The sequence below is a fragment of the Camponotus vicinus genome, unplaced genomic scaffold (assembly GCF_025532165.1).
Source record: "Camponotus vicinus isolate PSW18456_S1 unplaced genomic scaffold, iyCamVici1.0 SCAF_13, whole genome shotgun sequence".
Taxonomy (NCBI): Eukaryota; Metazoa; Arthropoda; class Insecta; order Hymenoptera; family Formicidae; genus Camponotus; species Camponotus vicinus.
The window spans coordinates 14,773,604-14,792,767 of NW_028141949.1; the positions used below are offsets into that span (position 1 = coordinate 14,773,604).

The 19,164-nt window shown below is 34.9% G+C and overlaps 1 protein-coding gene and 1 long non-coding RNA gene across 4 annotated transcripts in view; one reads left to right on the forward strand and one right to left on the reverse strand.

Annotated features, from left to right (window-relative positions):
• Positions 1–19,164, forward strand: part of LOC145963763 (uncharacterized) — a 39,636-nt gene that overhangs the window by 2,502 nt on the left and 17,970 nt on the right. The gene's annotated exons all lie outside the window — the stretch shown is intronic.
• Positions 6,536–8,037, reverse strand: LOC145964156 (uncharacterized). Its single transcript, XR_014436352.1, has 2 exons — positions 7,834–8,037; positions 6,536–7,076 (listed from the first exon to the last, which is right to left on the reverse strand). It is a non-coding gene; the product is annotated as an uncharacterized LOC145964156 (long non-coding RNA).

Here is a 19,164-nt window from a genome sequence, read left to right on the forward strand (position 1 = left end):
TTTATTTGATCATTTAATAATTATTATTCGATAATTGTATTATTTTTTATTATAATGTAAATATACAAATTAAAAAAAGAAATATACAAGTTAATATTAAAGATGAAAATTCGCAGAATGCAATATTCAAGAATACACTATCGCTTTGCGATCCGCGAAGATTGATTTCATTGAATGAATCATATAAAATCGCATCAATAAAATACGCATTTCAACAAATGAGCGGCGATTCTTTAGCACAAATTAACAATTAAAGAATCGATAATCGCACAAATCGATTACTCATACGAATTAATAATCGCTAATTAATATAATCATAGAAAGTGATTACGTATTGATAGATAATACGACATATATCGCTATCCTTTCGTTTGAACTATCAATGACAACAAAACAGTCGCGTATAAACATTGTAGTACATACGTAGTAGAGAGCTTTGTATATGATCTTTGTGTTTGGTTGTCATTCGCGAGGTGAGACTCGAGCGGTGTGTATCGTATTGTATCTCTCTCTCGAAACGCAATTACTCTTACTCGATTATTACAAATAACGATTATTAACTCACGTGATTAATTAATTTTCACGATTAGTGTGCTTTAACTAGAGTAACACATAGTCACTGATTTATTGAAACGTGTGTATTTTACATGATTCATCCGCTGAAAATCATTCTTCGTAAAGCATATTCTTTCGATCAATAACGAGAGTGTTAAAGTGCCGCACACATAGACTAATAATTAGTGCGCGTATGATGGTAATTATTTTCGTGAGTACCGTGTGAGTGCCAGGAGATGAAGAGGCAGCAAAGAACAAACAGGAGAAGTGGAAACTTGGAAAGGCATAAGCGACGACCGAGTTGAGGTGAGTAATTTGTAATGTTAATTTATTACTTGTATTTGTGAAATTTATAAAAACTATAAACTTTTATTTCTTATATTTTATATAAAAATTTACATCTAATAATTTTAAATATTTAATGAATAATTTTTTTGGTAAATAAACTTTTAATAAATATCTGTTTTTTTAAAGAAACGAATAAAATATATATCAAACGTAGGAGATATAAATTTACAGCAATTAATCGTTTATTAATATAACGTATGTATCATTTATATAAAATATAATACTTAAAGCATTTTTAATATTAATCGAATGAAATCGTTTAATTATTCTGTGCATGATTTGCAATCGGTAGATAGTTAAGATACTTGAAATTGTGATTCGAAGCATGTCCGAGAAGGGAAGATTAGGGCAAGCAGAGACGGATGAATGGACGCGCGAATGTACGTTAGGTACGTGTACATCGTCAGAGATCAAATCATGTTAGTCTAATGTTGGGAACGAATATGCTCGTACGTGGGTGGTTATATCTATGCTGAAATCTCTCAACTGCGCTCGAGGATATCCCGACTCTTTGCACCATGAAAGGATTCCCGCAGGAATTTAATATTTCATGAATAAGAGAGAAAATAAATAAATAAATAAACATATATATATAAATCTCGCGCTATTAATTGAGAATAATAAAGAATAATTAATTAGCTGCATTAGTAATTAATTTATCTGCCTTATAAAATAATTGTAGCTTTAATAACATTTTGACACAAATAAAAACAAAAAAAATGGAAGCTTAAATATGATTATATGTTTTAATCTTTACAATAATATAAAATTTAAAAATGAAAAAATATATATTTGTAACGTTTTTGTGATAACAAAAAAGACATCCCTTCTATAATAGTAGATCGAAAAAAGTTAATATTTTTAAGATTTTTATTATTTCTTCTATGTATGGAACAAAATTATTAATTTATTTGTCGACAAGAAATTAATGTGTTTCGAAACTTCTCTTTCATGAAAAATCTAACATTTAAAATTTTTTAAAATCTATCGTCAAAATTAAATAGTTGGAAATCCTGGAAACGCCTGTAAAGATGCGCTTCATTAAAGCTTCATATTAAAGCAACAATATATTATTTTAACATCACAATGTGATGTCACCGAGGGGTAATCTATTAACGCGAAGAATTCGAGTAATCTTTCACCTTTTTCTCTTCCTTTTCCTTGTCTCTTCTACAATCTACGTAAACAGGACACGGAGAATAAGCGTCATGCTGATCGACGATCGTGCGAACTGCGGGCGCGCGATTAATCTCCATTTCGCGCAATTTCTTATATAGTGGCCCATTATCTCTCCGAGGTATCAAAATGCAAAGTGAGCGAGGAGACGGAATTAATCACTCGATAATAGCACACGAAGTAGAATTCGAGGTTCCCCGCATCGAGAGATGCGGCGAGCCGCAAAGGCCTGACAAAGTGAGCCACGGGTCGATCGCTTTTCACAAGTACATATTTTACATATGGTCTCTGTCTGGTTACGGACCTCGCCATCGACCACGGAGAGAGAGAGATTTGGAAAGAGCTCCTCTTGAAAGAACTTCTCTGTATTTGTACAGGATTTGTATGCACTTGTGCGCGTGTATGTATTGCGTATGCATATGTAAGCGAGAGAATGTGCGTCGTCACACGAAATGTAGTCGAACCGGCCTGCAAACGATGCATCCCGGAGCCGTGCCCCGGAACTCCACGAACGCCGGCCGGGCCCTGACGAATTTTTTCCTCCCTTCCTCGAGTTCGCGTTACGGTTGTAAAGCGCACGCCGCGGTAAAAGTTTTATGCCCACCTCGGCGGTTATGGATACGTGGGCTTTCTTCGCAGTCGAAAGTAGTGAGCGTTTTTTTCCGGCACGACTTGGCGCATTATTAATACCTAATTATGCGAAATGAAATTGTCGGGTCTGACTCTCTAGGAAACGAGATCGAATGTGCGCGGACGTGAGATAAATGACGTAATTAAATGTGTCCGTGGCAAGGTCGGATGACAGGTGGAACTTAGTTAAATATCCCTTAGATTAACAGAAGCATCGAGATCTTACAGAGAAATTGAAATTCCATATAATTATATAAAAATTTCTGATTTAAGTAATCTGTGAAAGAGAGAGAAGAATCATACTAGTCTACTTTAGAATTTTCTTGTATAAATGAAATATGATAATTATAATGCGTTAGACATACACTTAACCATATATTTATAAATCAATGAAAGATAGAAAACATAAATTATTTTATTGAAATAAATCATTACATAAATTAATCAACTTTAACCCTTAGACAACGGACGTGATAATGACACTGAATCAATTTTCCCTCTCCCTATAAAAAAATTCCATTTATTTCTACAGAATAAAATTTTGCAATGGATTTCAATTTTATATATATATAAAATATTCATAAATAAAAAATTATAATAATTAAATAAAATTATTAAATTATTTTATTACTAAGATAACATTAAATTAAATATTATATAATATAATTAAAAGAAATCCAAGATAAAAATTATTGATATTTCTGTATAATGGTAGATAAATATAATATGTGAAATATTTATTTCGATTATCGTACCAGTTTTATAAAACATTCTTAAGATATGGGTCATGAGTGAAGCGACTGCCGGCGGTGGTTAAACACGTGCATCGCGATGCAGATACACATTTAACGGCAATAACGAATTTCACATAGCGCTCTCTTTCTCTCTCTTTCTCTCTGGTTTCTCTTATAATTCATAATAAATTTCAAGTCTTTATCGTTTCTAAAAAATTCAAGAAGACATAATAAATTATTTTATTCATGCTTATTTAATTGCTGTTGCACGCATACATTATCCCATTTTAATCGAGCCTTTCGGCAACGAGAGGAAAGTCCATTTATTGGTCCGTTCGCCCGAAAAAAAAGAAGAAAGAGTATAATAAAAATGGCGTCAAAGTCATTGCACTATATTTGAGAAACATGGATCGTGCGTTTCTGCCACCATCGAATGTCGCCGAACAATGGATGGTGACATCACGAGGCTGCACCTGCAGCTGTACCACATATGCGTGTGCACCAAAATGAGCACCATCGTTTCATCAATCGTGAACGTTTCGCAAACATTATTTCGTAGCTCTCGAACCGCAAGTGATTTGATATGTGAAATCCCATCATCTTTATTTCAGTAATTATATATGCATAATTTGCATATGTATATTGTTTGCGTGAGACATAAATAATATCGATATTTAATATTTGTTCAATAATTGTATATGCGAAGAATTTAAAGAAAATTTAATATTATCAATTAAAATTGTAGGTAAAAATTTTAATCGATCGATGATATGACTGTTGTCATCTTTTTAAAAGATGAAAATATATTTGATACATATATAATTATTTATAAAGATCTATTTAAGGGAAATATCACGTTGCATTATCGCGCCAAGATTCGAGATGTCATGAGTCAGATGTATCGCTAGGTCGTTCAATTTTCAATAAATTATCGCGATGATAAGCCGTAATACCTTCTCGCAAGCTGAGAGTTTTTCACCCCATTCCTACGCGTGGATCTTGTTGCTGTGCAAAAAATCGCGATGGGACAACGCGTTTTTTTCTTGCAGGCATGATCGCTCTCCGGGGCTGGACTTTCACCATTTAAAATTCGTCTGGCTCACCTGACCGAGACTCATCGTTCGTTCAGCCGGCCCTTCTCAAGACCGGATCGGGAGAGAAGGAGGCCTCGCTAAATATCTTATTACTTTTGAATTAACATATCGGTACCGAGATAACTGGACTTTTTCTTGCCGCGGTTCTCTGTCAGCGCTCTGCGGAACGTTTTTAGGATATATAGGTCATCTCGCGATCGGGGTGATCCCTTCATTGCATCAAGATCGGAAACCAAGCTCGAACGAGATATATTTCAAGTCCGATAACAACGCGTCCGAGTGAAATCAATTTAATTGGCTGTTGTAAACACGTAACATATGTTCACGTATGAATGCCGTGTCTCTTTTTTGGCGAACTGTAGCCTATCTACGCTTTCGCGGGCAATAATCAACCGAGTGACTGTGTGTACCGCAGATTTCTAATATTTGAATGGTCCACAGAGAGATGTTTGCAAATCCGCTGGATCGAAAGCGAATGAAATTAAGCCGTCGTTCTCTTGTGCTCGCCGTTGGAGTAGCTCTCACAATCAGTGAAAATCCATGCCGATTCTTTTCAATCGAAGAGCCTCGCGTGCGCGTGCAGTTACACAGGTGTCTCTTACTCGCTCGAGACTCCATTCGCGCGATCGATCGGATCGACGATCGATCTTCGTGACTGGGAATTTCTACGCGGCGGGGAAAGAAAAAGAAAAATCTCGCCGCACATCGCGCGTAGCAAACAGTTATAAAAATCAATCGCGAGTGTTCATGTGTTATATTGTGTGCACGCACATATCGAGAGACTTCTCCCACTCTGATCGCTCGCGCGCTCCCTTGGCCGGACAGCTTTCATTTGAGTTTCTATCGGCGCACGTTAGACTTTCGACGAGGGTCTACGACTCCTCGACATAGACACAACGTCATAACGTTACTTGGCTGGTATAGTAATTGATAGTTTGTCACGAGAGCGCCATTCGCACGGATAATATTCTCATCGAGTCGATGATTTTATCCGCGCGCCGCTTCGCTGATCGCGCTTTTATTCGTTCCGATGTTTTGACAAAATAAAGGCAGTGCGACTGCAAATGATAAGAAAAAGGCCATCCATGCACGAGTCTCTGCCATCATTAAATTTATGAAACGTGATATTTTAGTTGAAAAGCGTGGCAAATTGAGCGGAAAGAAAATGGTCTCGCATCGAGACAATTTCTTTGTAAATGAAAGTATAATAGGTTTTATGTTTATAGTCTTTAAATAGCTATTTTATAGTATTTTTGCTAAATTATAATAATTTCAATCGACTTAGAAAAATAGAAGAATGAGAAAAGAAATTGTTAATCATATAAAAAACGAAATTTATTTCTCGCTATTAGATGCCAATTCGAAAATATCAATCGAGATTTCGAGATTGAAGATTGAATGCACATGTTGAATCGAGTTAATTCAGGAAGTTGCAGGTAGTGCTGTCGACCTTTCCCATCAGCTGTTTCGGCTGATTTGTAAGAGCCATCAACGCCAATGGCTCGAAACAAACTTTTGCTTATCACGTTACAACCAGACGGTCGTTTTCCGTTCACCGTTCTCCAAATGGCGCCGGGGACGGTTAAACCTGTTACGTCAGGTCGCCATTTATTACAGTCGCGCCAGACGACGGAATGTATTCGAGGATCTAATCCCTTCCTCCTGCCTCGCGACACTATTTCCATCCATACAAACGAACAGAGATATGCAAACTGTACGTTCGCATGTCGCGACTGTAACTGGGTTAGACGATACACAAAAGAATTGAGGTACGTCCTTGATGGGCGAAGACAAGTGCCGTTTCGAACGACGGATAAAATTGGACAATCAACCGCACGAATGGTCGTTTTGTTCCTTTTCCTTTTACACGAGGAGATTTGCGAACGACAAAGATGGACGAGTAGAAGGAGTCCAAGGTGACCTAATCATCTCGATAATTAAACTGGGAAAAATGACAATTTATTTTTTTTATCAAAGATTTATGTTAATGAAATTGTTTTAAAGAAATTAGAAAGCATGTGCCTTTACATTTCTAATACGTACAATTCACTTAAGAAATTACTTAAATTAAAATGGACAGATGTGGCAATTGATTGTTGGAACGAAAGACGCGTTTCATAAATCAACGAGCGCATGAACGGTCGCTTGAAATGAAAAATACTAAGCTTACGTCGGACTATTGGCCGATTACACGGTTCGCAATCATTTTGATCGATGCCGATGCGATGCCCGCTACGTTTCCTGTTATTTTCCACCTCCGCTACTGTCCGAGAAATGCGATTCGCTCGATCGGCCGTTCAATAAATAATTAGGTTAACGGTTTCGCGGTGGAATCGTCGTCGGCAGCGATTGAGGAAAACGGCCTTGATGATGTTGCACAGACGTCCTAAGGACGTCTCTCCAGCTTTCTCCGAGCATACCTCTTTAACTGATTGACCGATTAATCGCTCGATCGTTCATTGACAATTGATTTTCTCTCTGTTATACGCTCGACATCTATGCTACTCTCCTTTTTTTCTTCGCGCGATAAATTATCTCTCTGTAAACATCAAAGATTAATTACCGAATTAAGACATTTGTGGACATCAGACGGAATAGTCATCTAACAACAGCGTAACATCGACTAAAATAGTTCCTCCTTGAAAATATAAAAAGACTTATCTCTCATTCATCATTGCGTTAAGAATAAATTGCTTTACATAATTCTCATGTTGACGGTATATGTAAATTCGTAGGAAGAATACAACGGAAACAATGCTAAATGAACTCGTCGACGCTATAAACGCTAATATCTGCATTTTAAACAAGAAAGTATACACGTCATACAAAAAAAATTTATATAAAAATGTGCTACACTTTAATATATTTATCGTATTTTACAAAATTATATAATAATAATATATTATTTATTACAGAGAGAGAAAAATTACAAAAACAGGAGAAAAGAGAGAGAAATAAAATTTAAACAAATGAATAAATATTATACCAGATTTATAAAAATAGTTACAAAAGAGAGATACTGGAATTAATACATTATATTGTACGTATGATGATAAAAAATTATTTTTCGAGATTGTATATCATTGATTATAATCTCCGAATAAATTATATTATGTTTCTGAAATATTCCTCCTAAGATGTTCAAAAGATCTGCGCAAAATCGATCACGTGTTTCTTCCCAGAAAAACATTTCTACGTAATCGGATATTTAAATTCTTGTTTATAATTCTTTTTTACGTTTGGTACGAAATTAAGGATCATCCGACCGATCGGTCAGCCGCATTAATTAGGCTAACCTTCTCGCGGTGGAGGCATCGTCGTATAGTTATTCGAATCAAGTCGTCCTTGGTGCTGCTTCGCCGAGATTCCTTTAAGGCCGGGTTAAGCTTTCCCTGGCTATAAGTCATTCTGAATTCTTGACAACCGTTAAGATCGTGGCTATTTGAGAAGTATTCAAAAAAATCTTCAACATGTGTTCTTTTGTCATATTTTTTATTCACATGTTTTCTTCTTCTGTTCCTTTTTCTGTAACATATGAATGTTCGTTACACAAAATGATGTTATACATCATAAATACATCAAATATCGAATGTTTTCGTGCAATTTGAACTCGTATATTCGGATTTACGTCCATGTATGAACGCTATTTCAATCATACATAAAACATTAAAGTTTCACTCGCTCGTGTCGGTTGATTAGCTCGATTAGTCATTATGACATTCAGCGCGATACTTTTCGCGAAAATTTATGCATTCGAAAATTTATGTTCAAGTGGCAAGGGAACCATTTTGTAAGTTTTAAATCCAGTTCGCAAACCGTATCTGTGATAATAAATTATATTTTATTATTATGCATATGAGATTAATTTTGTATTGTTTCTACTTTGAATTAAATATCAAGATCAAGACTTTTTTAATGATTAAAATTCCTAAAATTTGAAAAAAATTATATACATTATATACTGATAAATTGTTTATAAATAATCTTTATTTTTTGAATTTTTAATAATATGTTGATATTTTTTCCATACTCAACACAGTCGATTAAATCATCGCAAAAGTTTTCTCATCTCCTTAAAAAAAAATTTTTCTGCATTATTAAAAAAAAATGTATATTTTATTACACGAGCAGCATTAGATATTTATCGTGTAAGATTTTTATGTAACAGTCTCTCAAACTTGCGCGTCAGTTATGGGTTTTAGGTTGTGCTTATTTTATTTTGCATTTTGTTTCAACTTAAGACCGTGTAGTGTGGTAACGTTTGCGGTTATAGCGAAACCACAGTGTATATAACGGGGTATATCATTAATTTCTTTAACGTATCATAATACCGGTCGATGATTAAATTTATTCAAAGTTTGTACTCTGTGTCATTTAAATGAAATTCTAAATCGACTTTAGTCCTTCTGGATATCTAGATAGTTCCAATTGTGCGTCTACAATTAAAAGAAAAAGCTTTAGAAGAGAATGTCATGCAAAAACGGCACAATGTTATTTGTATTATCTTTACATGTCGTATATAACGGTAATTACCCGCATGTATACGCCTTGAATAGATTTTGTACCGTTCGTTGACGGAAACCGGACTATTTCCGACACACCTACTTATTTGAATCGTGTAATCGAGCGATGTCCTCCGTTGCCGTCCTTCGCGGACACATCTGTCTATCAGATACAGAAATATGCGTTACTTAAAGATAAAAATTGCGCAAATTACAATCCTTCCCCCCTTCCGTAGACACGCGATATCGAAGACGCAAAAACAGAAACAGGAATACGGAAAGCAGTGTCATGCGCGATCGCCTGGTATGGCCGGATCGGTTCAGTTCAGAGACTTGAGATTTCTAAAATATCGATCGCATGTAAGTACATATAATAATACGCACGACCTGGCGACACTTTCACTTGCTGCCAATGTCCGATCGGCTCCAGCAATGCTGTACCGACTCAAACTCCTGGCGTTACAGTTTCGTTTCACTGACCAGGGAATCCAGTCTCTTGATCCGCGAAATCCGGTTCCACGAACAATGGCGATCTCCCCTATCGAATCCCTGATCGAATTTGACGGAATGTGCGCGATAAATGATAAAGGTCTTGCCTGTAGAAAGGCAACTTGTCTATAGCATGGAATGTAAAATACGAAAGGAATTTTAAAAAATTCAACTGCAATGAATAAAATATCACTGCAAGAAGGCATAGTTTGAAAAAATCCTGATGATATAAAATATTCTCCTGAATAAAAAATATTCACAAAGAAAAAATAGAATTTTTCTTTTTATTTTTTAACTTTTTAAGTTTGATCGAAAGAACTATAAAAATGATTTCTCATCTTAAAAAAGGTATCAGATAATCAATTATACATGTTCTTTGAAAAATTACTGGAATATATGAAATTCATATAAAATCGACACAAACCTAATATATTCATATGCTTATTAATAATGCGAGGCAAATTACTATGGATAGCTTGGAAAAATCTCAAGACTATTTATTTTTATCTACTTATATTTCTGGTTCGTTTATTTTTAGGAATTTTATTAACTGCAAACACACAAGCGACTAAATAACGAGGAATTGTTTCTAGCCGACAATTTGGGCAACCGTGTTAATTATGCGTTGCGGCTGAGATAGCAAATTATCAATTTGCGCGAGATTAATGATGCTAAATTCAATGGTTCGTTATAATAAACCGCGTTAGTTTCACCTTAAACGACCGAGTTTCGCAAACTTGCGACGTTTCGTAATCCATGCAGTGACCGTTATAACACACAAATAAATTCCTCCAACTCGATTGATGGCGTCAACTGAACGGCAAACATCCGAGTTTGATCGTCGCAATACGCGATCTTATTGAGTGACGAACAAGTGTGGCTTTCTTATTTCAATTACTTCCGATTTCAGTAAAAAATCTTGAAGATATCAAAGATCGATATCGAAGTTTTGCGCTCGGAATGAAATAAAACCGTTGTTAATACGTGTGACTGATTCAAAGTACGATATCTCGAAATGTATGTTACATGCGTAAACATCTGAGGAAAAAACACACTGTGAATTTTTCCCACGTCCTTCAATGACAAGTGTGAGCGTTCTTATAGCTATTAAATATGGAAATATTACATGGTAATTCAGTTATTAATTGAACGGATTTTTATTTTATTCAATCATATTAATTATGAGTTCTAAAGGTCAAATGAAAAATCATTGCATTTTTAAGATTATTTATAAAATATGCGTAACTATGTAAATCAATAGAAAATATTTTTGAATCATGATGTTTTGCTTCAAGAAATGTGAATCAAAGGATTTTGTGGAATTTCCAAAGATCGTTAATGTTTATTCAGAAAAGCACGAGACATATTGATTGCAAACAGATAGATGGCATTAAAATTTTATTGAGAAACACATATCTGTAATTTATTATACGTCAATGCATTCGATTTTATTTGCTCAAAATATGTTTCAAAAAAAGATATTTCCAAGATATTAAACTTTGTTTTATTCGTTCGAAAAGGTAAAAATTACATATGAAATCGATTATATGAGTGAACAAAAACTTCTTGCAAAGTTTGCCACATGTGTGTAGCAATATAATACTGTCTTGAAATACAATGATGCCTTTTCGAATCTTTTTTCTTACCCTCATATGGTTTTTGAAAGAAGTTGTCAGAATAGCCAGGATGGTCACCATGTGATTCGTATGTTTTCCAGCCAATGAAAAATAAAGGAAATAAGTTTCTCCTAAAAAGAAATCTTCTAAAGGAAAATCTTCTAAAAGAAAAATCGAAAAAACCAGCTGAAGAAATGCAACCTAAATTATTTTTGCTAAATATATAAATTAATTTCAAATAAACATTTTTTAATTTTTTACTTTTCTTCATAATTTCCTTTAAGATTTAAGATTTCCGTAATATTTATTTTCACTATCATTAATTTAACTTTTCCATTTATTTGAGAAGAAACGGGTAAAATTTTCTCAAATAGAAAATACGCTTCAATGTGCGTAAGTGATAAAAATGCGTATGGCGCCAGTGCGAAGCGAGTAAAGCCTCATTGTAGCGTATAAAAAAACTTGTTTCCTCATTCAGGAAACGACAATTCGTTCCACAGTGACCACGGGTTGGCTCTAACATAATAGGATTATTCAAGGTTAAGCTTGATGCTTCTCGATAGGTCATCCGGCTACACGCATATCTGTTCTTACGATCGTGGTTGGTGTTGGATAACTTTTTTTACACGCAGAGCACGAAAACGGCGAGAAATGATGCGATAAATTTTTGTCGCCGATCTCGCGCGTAGATCTCGAAACATTCTTGTAAATTATGTAATTCACAAGTGAAAGCAAGACACTCTGCGTTGTACAGCTCAAAAAGTCGCACGCGCCAATCTAATAGGTGATAGCGAACAATAAAAGACTCATAAATAAACACTTTCACGATATCCAGTACAGATAATTAAAATAATCGTCCAATAAAATTATAATTCTTGCAATATTTCGAAGCTGCGTATTATCAATTTTTAATGATCTTTATCACTTGGAAAGTATCGTTTAATTTAAATTTTTACTGCAAATTTTTTAAATTTTAAAATTGAAGGATTTTGATTTTACCTTTTATTTTAACTTTAGGTTTTAAACTTAAAAATTAAGACTTTAGACTTAAAAGTCTACAGTTGACAATAATTTTAAAAACATACAATAATCATAAAGCGACTGGAAAAGATTTTTAAAGTTGAATAATTTTGAAAATACACAATGATTATAATAAAATCAAAGTCCTTCAATTTTATTATAGTAAAATCAAATATACGACTAACCAATGGTTTGAATGATTCACGGAGATACTATTTTAGTTTGGTATTTGTAAGAAGGCGGTACTTGTGTCTTTGTATGTCTCTCGTGTCTTTGAAAAGCCTTTCTTTCATCGACAATTTCAATTTCCGTCCTGAAAACGAATATTTACGTGCTTCAACTGATATTCTCCCGATGTAATTACTTCCTGCGCCCGAAATTAAAATTGTATAAAAATAAAATGTAATGACCGGAGTTAACGGGAAAACATTCTTCTAATGATCATTCTAGAGATTCTTTCGTATCCGCCTCTACACTTGACAGATCGAAATAATCGCGCTTATCTTACGGATAGTTGTTGCACGCTCGTTACCGGCAAAATACAAGCTAATGATTTCACGAACGTTTTAATGTACTCCATTTTAATGAAATCGAAATCATCATCAGCGAGACGTAGCCAGACCACGCCTAGTTACATTAGACTTGTCTATAGCAAGGTCGTTCCGTCTCTCCTCGTCATCGTGCACCTCCTCTCTCTTTCGCCCACTGCATGTATCTATCTCGCGATCGGTCGCTACTTTCATTTCGTCGTCGACTCGTTGTCGCGCAACCGTTTATGGTCATATAATTAAATTCCAGGCAAATTGTATACGACAAAATGTATATTATAGGACTACAGAATGTGGCCAATTATTATTTATGTCTTATCAAAATCGCTTCTCTCGATCAAATATCATTCAAGTCGATAAATTTTCAAATTTGTACTATAAAATAATATATTTTTTTTACATCCATATGGTTTGCATATACATATTTGATTTATATTAAGAAATAAATTTGTATCAATTTAATCAGAATCACATATAATTAAGAATCAGAGAAGTGAGGCTTACGAAAAGATTACGTGAATGGCTAAATGTAATACCCTAGATCGTCGCAGGAATATTAATATTCGGCATTCCTCGCCAACCGACCAATATAATGCAAAATTCAGCAGCGATCATAGAGATTGCAATACTCTGGCGAGAAGCTTAATTCGTTGTCTCGACGATTACCTCGATAGTTATATCGGCCCCGGTCACGACTTCTTCCTGGTGCAACGCGAGATATGCACCTTCGCCTAGAAAAAGTGGAATAACGCCTCGGATAACGCATGAAACGGCCTGTAACGAAATCACGTTTATCGTGGAATGTCGTTGTGGCAATATGCCTTCCTCGACCGATCCTCTCGTCCATTGCAAGCTGCCTACTCCGCCTCAAGGCGATTGTAAGCTTCGCTCGTGAGTGCAGTTTATATCCTCGGGTGAGTTCTCGCGCGCGAGCACTCATGTCCGCGCCCACACACATATACACGTGACATCGAAAACGTGAATATGTGCGCGAACATGAAGTTGCACCGAGGTATGCGACACGGGGGTCTTATGCAAGTGTGGGTCGACAAGGCCCCCGGGGAACCGTATCGCGCTACTGCAAGCCTGTCCCACTTTCTAATCAAACCGTTCCAGCCTGAACCGATCCTCGTTTTCTGATCTCTTACTTTCGCATCGGAAAAAGGAAGCTCTCCCGAAAATATTTAATTGTAGAATAAAACATGTATTATCGTGAAGTTATCGTGAAAAGATACTTGATCCTAATTTTATTTAATCGTGCATATGAAATATCTTATTTCTATAATCTCAATTTTATAAAAGATACTGATACAAAGTGGATCTCTTCGAATAATGAAATGTTAATTATTTTAATATGTTAAGATGATATGATTATATTTTACAAAAATATTTTTCATTCATTGAAATAAAAAAAAAACATTTAATGTGCAATGATTCGATAAAATATCTATCTGTCTCTTCGCGATTCCGTTTGAAATAAATAAAAACGTAAAATATTAATAGCATTGTATTCTGTATTTACCGCACAGCATTATATTTTTAATGAAAAATTTATTGCAGTCTATCGGTTTGCTCAGAAACAGGTTTTCGTTCGTATTTTCTGTCTTTGCTCGTGTAAGTATTTTTATCATTGTAAAAACATTTTTCGACGTATATGCCGTCGCTTTGGCACTTTGATATTCCTCTCACACATTTGATTCGCGTTAGCGAAAGAAATTCATACGAAAGGCACTTTCCAAATGCAGTTATACTGCTTTTAATTAGAATCTCAATTGGTTGTTTAATGAACGTTAAGAAACATGCGGAAAGTTATCAGCTTGTTGCAGACACGTTCGGCTTGCATCTAAGCATTAAGGTTTATTCATCTGTATAAAAATGTATGCATAATTAAGTAAAATCAGAGTTAAATATTTCTTCGCGAATTGTGTGCTTTATGATACAATCAAATATTTTCGAAAAAATATCCTTTTTCTAATATAGAATCTGAGCGACGTATTTAATCATCAATTGATTTATTGCCTTAGCTTCTTATTTTTGAACGAAACTGTACATCTAAAAATAAAATAAAACAGAAACGCGAGAAATATTAAAAGACTAATCACGTCTTTTACGTCTTTTAAGTCGCGAGACAAGACTGAAGCTGGAAAAAGCGAAGAAAAATCTACCGAGAATTGCACAGTTGAATTTACAAAGAGTTAGCAACTCCTCGTCCGCGAGAGAAACGCGTGTTCAGCATAAAGATTTTTAAATATTCACTCTGTGCTCGATGTGCGTGAATCTCGGCGATTACGAAAGCGATTCGTTTCCAAGTCTATTTCCGTCACTTCACTTTATGTATTGACTCCTTGCTAGACATCTGTTATCGAGAGAAATTACCAAAACATATCCTTCTAGATTATATCATCGTACGGTTCTAGTAACAAGCTCCGCCATCTAATTATAATAATTTTTCTATTACATAAATTTAATCATAATGGTACTTTCTTGTTACGCCATCCATCAAAAAACTTTTCTGCGCCATTAAATTCCAAAGGAATGTCAGACAGAATATTTCCTTCAGTTAGAAATGTGTCTCAGCGAAATAGGATGGCTTCCCGAGTGTGTTAATATGCAAAAAAAATATGACACTTATTTCCCGTCCGTTAACGCGTTGAATCTAATTTTTCTGATAATCTCTCGTTGAGGATTTTGTCCAAGGTTAAATTATGTAACATATCCGACTTTAACTGTTAACGGTGTTGCAATCACGCGTTTATATAGTGCTTCTTAGACGTATTTTTTAGCTGCACTTGTGTCATGTCTTTATCTACACATAGCGGAAATGTAATGATTCGTATTATTACTTATATTATTTCATTGTGTCTTTATAAAAAAAAAACTTTAATGCAAAAATTTACATTCAATTTTTTTTTATATTAATATGCACTGGGTGAAGAATTATATTGCGATATTTTGTACAAAATGTATAAACACGAGTAAATAAATGTTCACAACTGGAATACGGGATTACATGCGTATTCCTTTTCACAATGTCGTCGTGATCACCGGACGAGAAAGGGTGAGCGTCTCGTTGAGCGCAAGGTCGTTACAAACTGCTGCTGCAATTTTTCCGTTTAACGATATTATTTTTCCCACATACAACATTTAACCAAGCAGCATTCACATTTTTGTCGCGCAAAATGAGGTGACAAGCGAATACTTATTTATGCTTCAACGATACTATATTATCATAGATTATAACGCATTGTTTGCGCGTAAGGTAAGTGATTATTTTAAAATTTGCAACGCGATTCAATGATTTAAAGTGGTATGTTGTACAAAACTAAAGAACGACAATTAAGCCCGTATCAGATTGTAGATTAAAATCTATGGTATCGCGTGGCTCAAAACTTCCATTTTATGAAAGAGGAATCGCAGTTGATTTTAACACCGCGAAAGTTTAAAATAGCTTGCTTGCGTTTGCACAGTGAGATAAGATCGTGTAAAAAAATTAGCACATTAATCAGTTAAAGTCGTGATTATTAAAGATTTCTTTTAAATTTAAATATTAAAAACAAAAGCTATAATAATATTTAATAGTAAAATCTGGAAATATTTGATCGTGAATAATGTAAATATTGATTGCAAAAATAAATTAAATTTCTTCCGAAGAAAAAGACTTTAATACTAGAGTAAGCGCGGTGACTTCAATGGTGGAGTCATAAGTCACCTCTTATCTGTCGGTCAAGCATTAAAGTCTTTTTTATGATCGCGCCTCTCGAACGAACTCAAGCATGCGATTTTAAACATTCGTATGGTGTTGGAATATATCTGCATTAAATGTTAAGAATTTACTTTATTTTATACCTCACAAATTATCCTTTATGCTTCGTTTATATTTTACGATGAAGAGTTTCTTTAACTAGCGCAATAGATATGCCTATTACAACACGAATACGCATACTTTTACAGTGCGTTTCTATTTTTTACAATATTTTATGTTTTGCACGTATCATTTTATACTTTAAACACTAATTCTCCCCTTTAACTTTTATTGGCAGATCAGTGAGAAATAATTCCACTATTTTGATATAAGTACAGTACAATCATTTTCTAATGGATTATGAATAGCCGCCAATCTTAACACACACACTTGATAATTTCAGATATGCATACTGTAATTGTGCACGCCTGTAGAAAATGATTTGTTAGAAATCAAACGCTGAAATCAACATCATTACGATTATCATCATTGCAATTTCTCTTAATCATTAGTAATGAGCATCAGAAGTCATTTTCTTATATCTAAAGCATTAAAATCTAACTTTATCAAAGTGTTATTGGTTTTCATGATGAAATATTCATTAAAAGTGATATATATATGTTTTTAAATTAATAAAATTTTCCTTTTTTCTCAAAAACGAAGGAGTATTCATTTTTTGAACAATATTAGTTAAAAGTCACTGCAGAAAGAATGACGATTTGTTGCTCTTCATCTACTCCGATTACTCTCTTGTTAATAGTTTTTGCGCTACCTGACATATGATACTTCTTTGCCAGGTTTTCTGGATTAATCTGCGATCTTCCGCGGCAATTACCGGTATTCTTCCGTAACAGCGGTATTACGATCCGAGAGATTGCATTACGAGACGCAACGAATTCCTCGGATAACGACCGCGGACAAAAAAGGCAAGTCTCTCGTCGGATGTTAATTATAATTATCCTATCCAGTACACTCGGATATAACCTTGCAATGTCGAAGTTACAGGTAATTGTCAGCGAAAGCGAAACTTTTCTCATGAGTAAAAACATGCGCAAATTCTACGAAATAAGCGAGGAGATAAATACCACTGAATCGATCAGGCTTTACTTGCCGCTCTTTATATGCTAATTCATCTAATTCAATCGGAATTTGTCACATTTCTAGCTAGTAATAAATTTAAATATAAGCAAAATTTATTAAACGTTCGTGTCTCGTATCGATATTATTATAATGTCGATTAACGCTAACGAACCATTCGCTTTATGATACTTCCTAGTTTCGTTAGTGATACTCTCACTTTCGTTTGCGTACCAAAAATATAAGATTCCTTATATTATGTAATTTAAAATTTTATTTTTTTATAAAATGAAGGAATCAATATAGAATTGTATTCAAGTATGTGTGTGTGTGTGTGTGTGTGTGTAATATTTAAAAAATTTTTTCAATATTTTTTTCAATAATATTTAATAAGTTAAAATAAGAACTAGGGAGATGTTCGTGTTTGGTAATTGTCATCTGCTTGCCAGACTGGCCTGAATAACTACGTCTCGCTTGTACAGACAGGTACATGAAGGAACGGATTTGTGTAGGTGTACGTATTGTCTTGCGAGGAATGTAGAAAGTAAAGTATCTTGAGTAACACACAACTCTAGATGGAAGCAAGAGTATAGGTTGCTCGTCGGTGAGGATGTGCCGCAGAGAGTCTCAGCCCTATCATCATCATCATCGTCGTCGTCGTCGTCGTCATCAGCGTTCTACTGCCGGATGCTTTCGTGTTATAGAAAGGTCATTGCGGATGTCAATGCGCTGCAGTGGTCTGCACAATTCGAGACAACACGACGTTTATTAAGGCAAATTTCGAATTCTAGCAATTAAGTTTCAGAGATTTTACATCATTACTTTCTTTACAATTTTTACTTACACTAATAATTGGCAAAATATGTGTTTCATACATTTAATGAATTATATTTTATTAATTTAAATATTCAACCAAGCTTCAAATTTGTGTGTCGTAAAAAGTGTGATTTACACTTTATTGAATTACACCGATTTAATCCTACCTTAATTTGAATAATTGTAGCTGATCTTTAGTGTAAGAAAAGCATTTCAGCGACAAGAGAGAACGATGCGCATTTACTACAGTAAACCTTTGACATTTTGAGGATTCCAGATACCGCGGTTGCATAACGCGCGCATCCGCGCATACATACACATACACACACATACAATGTCGCTTCATCTTCTAAAGAGAATGTAATCGATGCGTCTGTTGGCATACTTTTCCGATTCGGCCCGCTTCGGATATTCGCTTTCGGAACAAGAAGAGGAACGGTCTTGTTAAAGACTTCGGTACAATGGAACTGGACCATCGGTCCGTCGTTCGCGCGCACCGTGAAATTGACCGGTTACACTTATAATTAAGCATACAATGGCTTATAACGCTATCCGTTCGTCTGTATCGGACGACGGTCGATTCATCTTGGTTCGACGGATAAGCGTAATAACACGTTCACGGGAATCTTGCATTCGCTGACATGCGCGAATAATCGGCTCGCGCTCGCGCGCGAAGACGTTTCGTGCCCTCTCGATAAAAGACACGTCACTTTCACCCCACACCGTGAATGGAGATTTTATATAAGCTCGGTAGACCTGTGGTTAAATTCCTATTAATATATTGTTAATTATACCTTTCTCTAACAAAATATTAATC